Genomic DNA, 13,710 nt, shown 5'->3' on the forward strand with positions numbered 1-13,710 from the left:
AAAAGTAATTCTTGCACCTGCATTTGCTATTGGTAACCCCAGTCTGATGTGTCAGCCAAGCTAATGGGGAGCAGGCTGGGGAATATGAAATAGTCTGAAGAAGGTATGGGACAAAATACGTTGGAAAATGCAGCATTTTTTTTGGTGAGTTTCACTGTGCTGAGAGCCAGGGAAATGTGTGTTCTGTAAAGCTTAACAAGTAAGATGAAACTGCACTAGTTTTATACAGGAATATTATAATTACAATAGCATCAACATCAGCAACAACAGCAGCAGTAGTACTACTACTACTACTACTACTAATAATAATAATATAAAGGATGCAATTAAATTCTTTGTAAAGCCTATGCTGGGTAAAAAAAATCACAGATTTAAACTGACTACATTTATTTACAATATTTTCTTTCACATTTTCCTATACTTTTGCTATCACAAAACCTGAGTTCTTTGAGTGGGATGTTGCTGCTGCTGCTTTATTTTGAGCTTTTGAAAGAATTTATTATAGAATTATGGTAATTAATTTTAGATAGAAAATACAGCTCCATTCTAGGCATCAAAACTAACCTTATGAAATTAAGCAACAAATAGGACTTTTGGCTAAATATATAACAAAAGTCTGTTATATTTGATATATATTTTTGCATCTTATATTTTTACTTTTAATGTTGTCTGCCTTTCTAACTTGGTTTTAATCTGCTTTTCAGGGTTGATCTCAGCAACATCACTGTGGTAGAACTTGTGTAGACAGCTATGACAGAACCCAGATAACTGGGCTCTTTTCATACTTTATGTCTGGTACTGAGTCCTGATGCATCTTCTACTAAGACAGTAGAATCCATTGACTTTAGTTAGGCTGAGCTTCAAGTGGCCTGTCACATCAGCCACCAATTTATTTGTTCTCTGTACTTTTTGTTTTCTCAGACGCAGCTTAGATTGGATCATCCAAATGTGTCCTCGACTGGCTGTGTTAGCTAAAGCCCATTGCAGCACTCACAGAAGGCCTCTGGATGGGAAGGCACTTACAGGTATATCAGGGTTGGTGCTTTTACACTGTGGAAGGTTTCAGTGTTTAATTTGTATGGTTGCTTCATTGGCTTATAGCAAGTCTGAGAATCCTTAACTATTTATCCCTACAGCATCTCTGAGAGCTAGGGAATTGCTTTTCTCACTCTTTTAGAGCTAGAGAGCTGAAATGTGCTGCTAACCAGCTTGCCCAAGGTCACATCAGAAGTCTGCAGTGCACAAGGAAGCTGGTTAGAGCCCTAACCTCTACCAGTGCGATCCTCCCTCTACCAGATACAAAGCAAGAACAAACTAGAACCTAAGCCTCAGAGGGAGTTTTTCATGCTGCTTTGGCATCGGGTTGTATTTCTAACTATTTCTGTTAGTTAAAGCTTTTCCTTTACACTTAACCTAGATGTTCTCTGTTGCAGCATAAGCCCCATTAGTTCTGTCCTCATTGACTAAGGAGAATAATTTGTCCCTATCCTCTTTATAGCAACTCAATGTATTTGTAGACATGTCAGTGTCTTCAGTGCTCTTTTCTTTAGTCTGAACATGCCCAGTTCGCTTAACCTTTTCCCACAGATCTTATTTTATCATTTTTGTTGCTCTCCTCTGAACTCTTTCCAATTTGTCTGCCTTTTTGATAATGTTGTGCCCGAAACTAAACAGAGTAACCCAACAGAGGCTTAATCAGTGTCAAGAAAACTGCAATCCCCAGCAATCCCCAGGAGCAATAAATCAGGTAAGGAAGGCAAGAGACTGGCATGGCTGGGTAGGGAACTGCAGGTCAAACTAAAGGAAAAGAGCAAATGCACAGGCAGTGGAAACAAGGACAGGTAACCTGGAATCAAGGAGGAGTATAGAGATGAAATTTGGCTGTGTAGGGATGGGGTGTGAAAGGCCAAGGTGAAACTGGAACTGAACCAGGCAAGTGAGCAAAGAATAACAAGGGCTTCCACCAGTATGTAAGCCAAAAAGGGAAGGTCAAAGAAGATGTACTGCCCTGATAATCAATGTTGGTGAGCAGGTAATAACAGATGAAGAGAAGGTTGAGGAACTCAACTGAGGAAGCATAGTCTCTCCCACTGTAAGTAAAGATCACGTTCATGGTCACCTGGGGGCCTGAATAAGTCTATGGAGCCCTATGAAATGCATCCCAAAGTCCTGAGGGAATTGGTTGATGTAGTTGCTAACCCACACCCCGTGATATTTGAAAAGTCATGTTAGTCAGGTGAAGTCCCAGGTGACAGGAAAAGGAGGAATATTGTACCTGTCTTTAAAAAGGAGTAAAATGAGGACTACTGACCTGTCAGCTTCCCAGCTGTCCCTGGGATGGCCATGGAACAGATCCTCCTAGAAGCTTTGCTGAGGCACATGGAGGATAGGGAAGTGATTCAGGACAGCCAGACAGCCGGTCAAATCCTGCCTGAACAACCCAGTCACCTTCTGTGATGGGGTAACTGCATCAGTGGTCAAGGGAAGGGCTACAGATGTTATCTAACTGGTCTTCTGTAAAGCCTTTGACAGAGTTCCTGAGAATATCCTGCTCTCTAAATTGGGGAGAGATGGGTTTGATGGGTGGACTGTTAGATGGACAAGAAACTTGTTACCCAGAGTGGTTAACCAGAGCTGCATCATCTACTATGGTTACATCCAGGGGGTAGCAGTCAACAGCTCAGAGTCCCAATGGACATCAGTGACAAGTGGTGTCTTTCAGGGAGCAGTGTTATTTAATAACTTAATTAATGACACAGATGAAAGGACCAAGTGCACCAATTTTCAGATGGTAGCAAGCTGAGAAGAGATGTTGAAACACCTGAAGGACAAGATGCCATCCAGAGGAACCTGGACAAACTCAAAAACAATGCCAAAAGGAATAACATGGAGTTTAACCTCCAGTGACAACACAGGCTGGGGAATGAACAGATGGAGAACTGCCATGCTTCGTGGTGCTGCTGGATGAGGGGCTGGACATGACTCAGCCATGGGCACTCAGTCCAGAAAGCCAAACCTGTCCTGGACTGCATCCAGAGCACCGTGGCCAGCAGGGTCAGGGAAGGGATTCTGTTCCTCTGCTCTGCTCTGGTGAGACCCCACCTGGAACACTGCATCCAGCTCTGGGGACCCCAGTGCAGGAAGGACATGGACCTGTCTGAGTGAATCCAAAGGAGGGACACCAAGTAGATCAGAGGGATGGAGCACCTCTCTTATGAGGAAAGGCTGAGGGAATTTATATTGTCCAACTTGGAGAAGAGAAGGCTTTAGGGTGACCTATTTGGAGGCTTCAATATCTGAAGGGAGCCTACAAAAAAGATGGAGACTATTTACAAGATCATGTAGTGACACAACAATGGGGAATGGCTTCAAACTGAAACAGTAGGTTTAGATTAGATATGAGGAAAAAATTCTTTATTGAGGGTAGTAAGGCTCCTCAGGGACAGGTTCCTCAAGACGGTGCGGATGCACCATGCCTAGCAGTGTCCAAGGCCAGGCTGGATGACGCTATGATCAACCTGGTGTAGTGAAAAGTGTCCCTGCCCATGGCAGAGCGGTTGGAACTAGATGATCTTTGAGGTTCCTTCCAAACAAAACCATTCTATGTTTCTATAACTCTCTAAAAAACTAAATAATTACCTTGCTTGTTCTACATGTGATACGTCTATTATCACAATTCAGTATAATATTTGTCTTTGTTAAAGTGCGCTATTGTGATTGTATTTAGTTTTTAATTTATAACAAAGCCAATACTTTTCATGTAGCATTATTCTTGCTAACATTCTATCATTTTTCCATACCCACTGACTTGGTACATAGACTTCACTTATCCTTATTACTCTTATTGCTTTCTGTCTCTGACTAATCTGAATTAGAGTAATCAGAGTAAGTCTTGTAAATTAAGGTGGGTAGAGTCCAGTCAGATTCAAATGGACTAGAAGGAACATGAGAATGGATGGAAAAAAGAAGTTTGGTGGAATTTGTTGAATTTCTACTGTTTTACTAGCATATTACTGAGTTCTGATCTCTGCTTTTAAACCCATTATCACTATCTTCTTTCAAATGTTCCTGCTAAAGAGCTAACAATTTCTTGATTTTTCTTAACAAAACCCATGACTGTGAGAAACTTTGACAAAAATGTCTTTGTCTTTTTTCCTTCATGACCAGTAGCAGCCTTTCTGCCAAGAAATGTAGAAATAAAAAAAACCCAAACCATCAAAACAATGTTATTTTAGATTGGGGGATTTTTGGTAGGAATGTCTCAAGGGTAACTGATACCCTCCTACAGTGGACTTGCCTTTATTAAACCAACATGCTATTTATTTTTAACAGAAGTAATATCTTAAACACATCAGGGTCATACATTGTAAATATGCCATTCGATGTCTACTTTACAAATATATAATATCTATAAAATATTTGCCCAGTTCTAATTACTATGGTAGCTGAAATTGCGTCAGATGTCTCTGTTCCTTAACCTGTGGTTAGTCATTACACAGCTGCCAGTTCCCTGTCTTCTCAACATTTGTGTATTTCTACGGTGTGCCAGTCCATAATAGTTCAGCCTTGAAAGTTGCTGCATGAATTAATAGTTCCCCCTGGTGACAGCTGGTATACAGTGATTTACGTTTGTCAGCATGTAGCTAGATTTTAATTTATTTACTCAAAATATGGGAGATTAATATTTCAGTTATTAACCCAAATATGAAAGAACAGCCTGCCCAATGCTGAATGTAAATAATCTCGAGGCCTGTATCAGCTATTATGAAAAAAAATCCTAGTTAGATAATAGAAAACTAAGCTCCAAGAGAGCTGCTGAGTCAATGTAAACCAAACACCTTTGTCAACATATTTGTTCACAAAAGGCCACAGCCTTAGCCAGTTTCTAATCACACTGCACTTCAACACGAGACACTGTAACTCAGAGGGGGAAAACAGTTGTTAAGAACTATAAATCAAAACACAAACAAATACAAATCTGTATCACACTACAGTTGTATTAGCATTCTTTTGTTTGAGGGCTGCTACCTGACGTGCATCTAGCTGGGCACTCATCACAAGAGAATGTGCAACTGTGTTAATTATACTCTGGTTATTGCACACTGACCTTTAGCATCGTAGAGAAAACAGAGGAGTAGTGTTTCCTTTGTCTTCAGTTATAGTTTGCTTTGCCATCATAATGCCTCCAGTAATCACTTTATGTTTTAATATTTTGGAAACTGAGCAGACAGTGTGGTGTATTTGTAAAGTTGGATCCAGTGCTGAGGAAGAGCAGCTGGGGCATTTGTAGAGATCTAGGTGATAAGGACCACACAAGGCTGATTTAGATAGCATTTTAAGTAATTCATGATGTAAGAAAAGAAGGCCCATTAAAGGGTGTTGACTTGGGCCCCTTCACTGGCATTGCAGAAGCTCTGCTCCTAGTCCAGTTTACTCCTTTTTGTCTTTATCACCAGATTCAGTAAAAAAACCCGTAGTAACCTTTAGCTGCCTGGACTGACCAATGCTATAGAAAGTAGTGTATTGCTGCATACACTGTAGCCCAACAACTGTGGTTGCTCCAACAATAGTGTTGGAGTCTCTCAATGCCGCAACACAGTCCAGTATTTAATGGGCTAAAATTCCATGTGAGATGCTGGGTCTGTTTCTTCTGTTCATAATTTACGGGGCAACTTAAACTATGGACTTGTTTAACTGTCTTAACAGCAGTTTCTAGGCCAACAACTAAATCATCTGCAGTGATTGCAGTGCTCTGCATTTGCAGGCAGGCCTTATGATTTCCAAAATTTAAAATTTTTTTTCAAAGACATAGCTTTTATAACTGTTGCCAAGAAGGTTGTCAAAGGTACAAATACCCCTTGCTATAATGAAAACGTTGTGATTTTTTTTAACTGTTTTTTTTTTGGTTTTTTTTTTTGTTTTTTTTTTTGTGAAAGACATATAAACATTTCCAAGTGTTGCTAATTCATTAACAGCAAAAATTCTAGAGAGCTCTTCTGGCTGGCCACAGTAATACATTAGTGACTTTTCCAGCACTGCTCTGTGGCAGTGATATTTCTTGGGTAGCCACGCGGTAAGCTGCTGGCAGCTGGAGAGCAGGAACAGGGAGGGAGGATTTACACTGTTTCATTTGTAACTTTCTTTTTTTTAAATGAGGGTTGCAAGAAGAAAAGTTCCCTGTTTCATCCAGATTATAATTTTCAATGTTAAGTTCCCATTACATTTTAAGCAAATTATATTTTTATCCTAGCATTTTGGTTTCTATTCAAAGTATCACAACAAATTCCAAGTTCTTTAATTAAAAAGACAGATATTCATCAAACACTCAAGGTGACTTTTAAAGATGATGGATTTTGTTTATGTAGGCTAGTTAACCATTCTAGACTATTAAATATTGCTGTTAGCAGGAAGGAAAAAAATACACATTTTAATTTCTTAGTGAAATTTGGACTTCAGAAAGATAATAAAAGAAAATTCTTCAATAACTGCAACATTTTATGCCATAAAATTTTATTAGATATAGTGAAGCCTGTCATGTTTAAAGGCTCAGTGCCCAACTTCCAAGATCTTTGCTCTTTCATTCCTCCTCCATTTATGGTTCTTCCTCTCATTTCTTGCTTAATATCTAGAGCAAAATTTCCCAAAATTTACTAGTCAGTGCTTACATCAGGAGCACACTCCTTGTTAACAGTATAACTTCTGTGTAATACTTACTGACCTTGATCTCAAATATTTGCTACAAGACAAATGGAGTAAAAATACTTTGATGCAATTATTCTACCTTGTTTGGTTGTAACACATTTAAATTATTTAAGGACCCTTTGGAGAAAATTTCTTTCCAGCCTTCTTAAAATCAAGGAGTTATTCCCTCCCAATAAAGGTGTGAATATTGGCAAAATAATGAAGTGATTTACTCCTTGAAATTTAGATTAAAACAAAAAAAAAAAGGAAAAAGAAAATATTTTCCAGTGGAAATTATTTGTATTTTGAAAAACTCCACAGACCCTACTATAGTCCTAATTTTTCTGAGCTCACTACTGGTTATTTATGTTTGTGTTACTGAGTGTAATTGTCATCCAAGCTTCTGTTGCCTGTGGAATATGTATTAGAGAAATGTGAAATAAAGTCAAATCTCTCTGACTTTCTCCTAAAATGTAGAAAAGTCCAGTTGTCTGCCTGAACTTGACAAACTATAGAAAAATATTGTTTGCGTCTCCAGCAACTCCAAGAGATGAAACTCCCCAAGGCTGTAACCCAGAGGCACTTGTCTTCCATTGCAGGGTGCTAGTCTTCCTGTTGAGACTGCTCATACTTTTTTGTTGGTCACTGTTTAAGACTTAGTCACTCTTCCTCTTTAGGACAGTTACCCTACTGCAAAAACAACCAGTCATTCCAAGTCTTAAATCAGTTTGTTTCCTGCACCACGTTTCATGCCTTCCATAGTTCCATCCCTTCTCTTCCCCACACCCACCTCCCCAGCATTCCCCATTACATGAATCACTTCCATGTAAATTATCATTACTGTTTGCTACTCAGCCTAACTCTGAGAGAATATTACCCTTATTAGAAATGTATGCATTTTATAGAGTTATTTGGGAAAAATGTGATAAATAAAAGAAGACAGACATGTTTTTACCACAATCTCCCTGCAGAATTCTTTCCATTGCAGATGTAAGCAAACCACACTGCAACCAATGGATTGTTTTTCAGTCTAGCTATTCATTGCAAGTTACAGGTATTATTATTGTTGTTGTTGTTACTGTTATTAATATTACTGGGAAAATAGTTTTCATATTTTTCTATGTAATATAAGTAACAAAGTAAAATTGTTTTGTTTCTATCACAAGAGAGGTCCCATTTTTGTTTTACTGTTTTGCTGTTTTGCATATAAATATACCATGAACAGCTTTTAAGGTCAAGCAGAAAGGAAGATTTTCTTTTCCAAACATCTGTCAGCAACCACATGGAAGAGAAGACAGTACTAGCATAATTTAACATGCCTTCACTTGGTGAAAAATGTTCCTTGGACACTATGTCAGGACACGTACATTAAGTAAAGCTTTTCCCAAGTGCCTTACCTTAGCACTGCATGGCTTTGCTTCTCTTACACTAATATTTTTCATTTTCCTTATTGTTTGAGGCCACAAATATGTCAGAAAAGGATCATAAATGTTATTTATTCTTCTGGCATCCAGGCCTCATTGTGATAAGAGTGAGCAGTTGCCTCTCTGCAGATGGCAAGAAAACTGGTTCCAGGTTTTAGTGTACCTGGATGTCATTGATGGCTGTGCTGGAACACAACAAGCTAGGGAGAAAGCATTAGGTTTGGCAGGCAGAGTGTGGTTTGACTCTTGTCCCTTTCCATCAGGGGCTGCCATAGGGCAGTAATAACTACACGTACCCAAGGGACTGGAAAATTGTTTCCAGCTCCCTCCTCCCATCCCCCCCACAACTGCATTTAGCATAAATGTACAATGAAGCTATTGGTTCTGCTGAGTCAGAAAAAGAAAAGTCACTGAAGAATATTAAATCCGAACTGATTCAGTATAAATGCTCTTGGATCCTTCAGTAAAATATGCCTAAGCTGTGCTGGAATTATCTTCTTGTGTAGGAAAAACATACAAATATAAGATCATAAAACCCTATTCATTGCAAAACAACGTATCTGAAAGGAAGCAAATGTTTGCAAAGAAAATAGGTTTTAAGCTTAATAGAAAAACTCTGACACTAACCATAATCTGAATAATGTACAGAGTTGAAAGCCAGGATTGAACCCTGTCACCTGGCCAACACAGTGAGGCCAACACAGAAATCCAGTGAAAACAGAAAGTATTCTGAAACTGAAATACTGTCAGATAACATCAAGGTCTGAAAAGGCACAACGTATATAAAGGGAGACCTCTTTTCAGTCCAGTTTTTGCAGCAAAAAACAACACGGGTAGACTTCAGGGCACAAAGTGCACTTTCTGGGTTAGACATGCTTTTTCCAACTTCATTGAAAGATATGAGATATAGGATTCCTTCCAATGAGCCTTGTTAAAGAATTCTTCACTGATAAAGATTTTATGGTTAGATTACCATACCTGCATTAGCCTCCATAAATTGCATTTCTAAAATTAAACAATTCCAGAGGGGAATTTGAGGGAGACATTTAGGGTAGGTCAGAGGAATTACTTCTGGAGGCCTTTTTTCACCTTTAAAAGAAGAAGAAACCTGGCTAAAGCCTTAAATGTTTACATTCCGTATGTTATGATGTATGAATCCCAAACCTTGTTTCTCTTACATGCTGAAACCATCATAGCTGAAATACTGCCACTTAGAATTTTATTGTAAATAAGGCATATGAGAGGATTTTGTGGGACCTACAGAAGCCACTTCTGCTGTTTGCTTACACAGCAGATTGCATTGCAGCAGTGTGGTTACACTGCCAATGTCTTACTTATTAAAAAAAAAAATTGTATGATTATATTTCTACTTGTCTTCTGAAAAAAAATAGTGGATTGTGGTGCCAAAATAACCTTCTATGGATACAGAAAATTGTGGTATGTCCCCACCATACAAATAGTAGTATAGGACAAACTCAAATTAATAAATAAAAAATGTCTTGTGAAGTAAAGAAGGCTAGTATTTTTATGTGGAGACATGTTGGTATGCTATCTCTCCATAAAAAATAGGACTTTTCTAGAATTGATCACAATGAATACATATATTCTATAATAAAAGAAAAAGAAGTGATGACAAAACTACATTTTCAGATCTGAATGAAAAATCTGTGCAGACAAATTTGCAATAGAAACACACAGTATGCACAGCAATTAAGGCACTTGGTTCTGATATCTAACTGACTCTACTCCTCCTAGGGATTGTCAGATTTATTCTCTTTATTCAATCATGGGGCTGCTGGCTATAGATTTTTTTTTGGATTATCTAGAGTTGCTGCATACGTAATGAAGAACAGAAGTGTCAGGATGTTTTTAACAATGTATCTTCAATCTAAAGTGATTTCAGAATCTTGTTTAGCTGTAAATAAAAGCTTGTGTGAAAGTAGGTAATTTTAAGTTATTTTACTTTTAACACTTAGAGATTGTGGGGAGAAATTTATGCCATGGGAGAGAATTTCCTGAATGGCCAGTAGTTCAGTGCCTGTGGATTTCACTTGAACTGTGGAAGCGTCAGCTGCAGACTAAATCTGTTGCCAGACTTGGCTTCTCCTGCAAATACTGTTTGTGTGAGTAAGGAAGTATTCAGGGAAACAGACTAGTCCAGATTTCTTTTTTTTTTAATTTTATTTTAGGTGTTTACCCAAAATGTCTACACCACCAATTTATTATTTAGTGGTTATTTAGTGGTCCTTTTTTTTTTTTAATATAATTTTTCTACTTTGATGTAAAGATTCACAACAGAATATTCAGTTCTCTAAAATTTCAGATTTCTTTCTGGAAATCATCTGTTCCTTACTGAGTAGCTAGATAGGTAGGATGGATTTGTGCTCACATAAAAATAAGTTGAATGTATTTTAAAATGTACAACCTAGCAGCAGAATATTTCATATTGCAGAATAAGAGGATCACAGAATCAATCAGGTTGGAAAAGAACTTTGAGGTCATCAAACCCAACCTATGACCTAGCACCATCTTGTCAACTAGACCATGGCACATCCATTCTTTCCTTAAACACCTCCAGGACTGTGACTCTATAACCTCCCAGGGCAGCCCATTCTAATACCTAATCACTTTTTCTGTGAAGAAATTTTTCCTAATGTCCAGCCTAGACCGTCCCTGTTGCAGCTTGAGGCTGTTTCTCCTCCCCTCACTACTCGCCTGGGAAGAGATCCCCATGTGACTACAATCTGCTTTCAGGCAGTTGTAGAGAGTGATGAGGTCTGCCCTGAGCCTCCTTTTCTCCAAACTAAACAACCCAAGCTCCTTCAGCTGCTCCTCACAGGACTCTCTAGACTCTTTACAGCTTTGAGTCCTTCCTCTGAACATGCTCCAGCAGCTCAATGCCCTTCCTGCAGTGGGGGGCCCAGAACTGAGCACGGGACTCGAGCTGAGCTCTCACCAGTGCCCAGTACAGAGGGACAATCCCTGCCCTGCTCCTGCTGGCCACGCTATTGCTGATACAGGTCAGGATGCCATTGGCCTTCTTGGCCACCTGGGCACACTGCTGGATCATGTCCAACTGAGTGTTGACCAGCACCCCCAAGTCTTTTTCTGCTGGGCAGCATTCCAGACACTTTTCTGTGTATTTTGTGACTTTGTTTTTTTTTAAGTTCCAGTTCCTTTCTAAAGCACAGCAAAAAGTAAGTAGTTGAACATCAGCATTTTTCATAAAAACTTATTTTTTAGGCTTGTCAACTGTTTAGGTTGAGTTCTGTATTGTTATTTAGTTTCCTAGACATCTACACAAGATTGGAAGTAATGAAAAGCACAAGTTCCGATACTTTTTTTTATTATGGTATGTAAGAAGTGCTTTTTAAAGAGAGCTCATCTTTTATTTATCTCACCAAAAAAATAGCCAGATTTCTGAAGAGTTCAGCAGTGAATATGCTGAGCTTTGGGAAAAAAAATAAAAAAGTACAACTTGCAGCTCTGGTCAAAAAGTTACAATGAGAGTCACCCACCCACTTCAAAATATGGCTTGTAACATATCGTAGAAATTTAATCAGTTTGGTTAGATCAATGTCTGTTGCAATGTGTTAGTTCTGTCTTGAATTCACCTGGTTGAGGATTGTAACTTGATCGGTACTGTTTTAATATACTTGAATTAAAAAAAATGTGTTTAATACTTGATGATGCAGAAATACTCAGTCAATGGGATTTAGATATCTTTCTTCCAGCCCACTGATTACAAATCTTTAGTAGAGGTCATGGGTAAACACCCCACAGTCTTTCACATGCTCTTAACTCGTTCTGATGTCATCTTCCTTGGAGGAGGTTCCTGAAAAAAACATTGATGCAAAAGATATGTTAAAAAAAATCAATGACAAAATGTCACTGACAATCGAACTCACGTAAAGATCCTTATGTGAAAGTGAAAGAGGTGTTGTCGCTCTGCTTTTATCTCTTTGATTCCATGTTCAAGACCAGGATAGGCCTGCAGCAGCGCTTATACTATAACACAAGAGCAGCTAGTGACCTCAGCACTACTGAGAACCCAATACTGTTTATTTGAGTTAGGTTTTACCAATTTTGAACACTACCAACATTTCTGTAAAGGCAGATCTAGTAAAGGTTTCATTTGTACTTTTCATGAAATTTCCCTAATTCTCAAAACAACAACAAGAACAACAACAAAACCAATCAACCCACCAACTAGTTGTGCAAATTAAAAATCTCACCCACAACTGTTGAAGAGTAAATTCAGGAATTTGTAATCAACGTGACAGAAAAGGGGAAAATGTATTCATATTTTCTAATTTAGTTCCATAACATAACTGGAAATAGCACAGACGAATAATACTAATTCACCTTCTGATGCATGGAGATATTACTAATATCACACTGGCTGCAAATACTCATTTTAAAAGAAAATATTGTATTTTAAATATGTATGGATTTTATTTTTTCCCAAAACTCATTAAAAAGAGAAGAGAATGATTGCAGAACACATACATTGGTCATTCCAAAGAGCTACTTTGGTCTCTCTTCTGCAGTTTTAAATTATGTCTGTGGTTTGGTTTCTAGGTCAGCTTCAAGTCAATGGTAATCTATTGAGTACTAACATGATTCCATATCTTAAGTTCAGCAGAAACAAGCCATCAGCTTTTCATTTGCAGGTTTAATCACTGAAGTGAAATCAACTCGACGTGAACCCATCATGATGAAGTGGTCTTGCCAAGAATGAAGCATCAGAATAACACATGCTGGAGCCTTATACAGTACTGGAATCCCAAGCCATGTGGAGAACCCAGAAGAATTTTGGACTTCTTTTCCTAACCTTGTCCTAGTTTGAAATGAAGTTTCCAACTATGAATTTGTGAGCTGAAAGGAGCAAAGAAGCATGAATTTTTTCCTGCTACATTTTTCTATTACTTTTCTGTGATCAACCTGTGATTTTATACACGTCCAGTTACACTGAATAAGCAATGGCAAAGAATAAGTCTCTTCCCATTCATAGGTACAGCTTCCCAGATTGTGACTATATCTCTTCTTGTAGTGCATTGGAGGGGAAAGTTGGTGATTTGTTCTTTAATTTTTTATTATTTATTTTTTATGAATAAAATATAAACATACAAATTGAGTGACTAAGCGTGTGTTAGCTATGAGACATGGGTGATCCTTTAAAAATATTTGTTGGACAAATTTCCTGCTTTGTACTGGGTTTACATTTCCTATATTCTGTGCTTTATATTGTTAGATTATAAAGTTCAGTGATACTGATAAAACTATAACAGCGTGGGTGGAGTCAGTGGAAACTTTTGAAGGTTTGTCTTCTATCTCAAGTATTTCCTCTTTTTGATCCAATTTAGCATGGGAAAACACATATATCCTGAGCCTACTTCACTTTTAAAAATATATATTTTTCTATTTGGCAGCAAAATAAAAAGTAGCATGAACTGTGTTTTACACAGAGATGTGTATGTATTCCAGTCTGCAGTTCATACAAGTGTACTGTAAAAAGCACAACCAGTCACTTAAAATGTCATAGTCTGGAGTATGCCTGAGTTGTGCTGTCAGTATGGGAAATTAATTCAAATAATAGCTGCCA

This window comes from Pseudopodoces humilis, chromosome 2 (assembly GCF_049639895.1).
Source record: "Pseudopodoces humilis isolate 2021_Gansu_Grassland_sample_001 chromosome 2, ASM4963989v1, whole genome shotgun sequence".
Lineage (NCBI taxonomy): Eukaryota > Metazoa > Chordata > Aves > Passeriformes > Paridae > Pseudopodoces > Pseudopodoces humilis.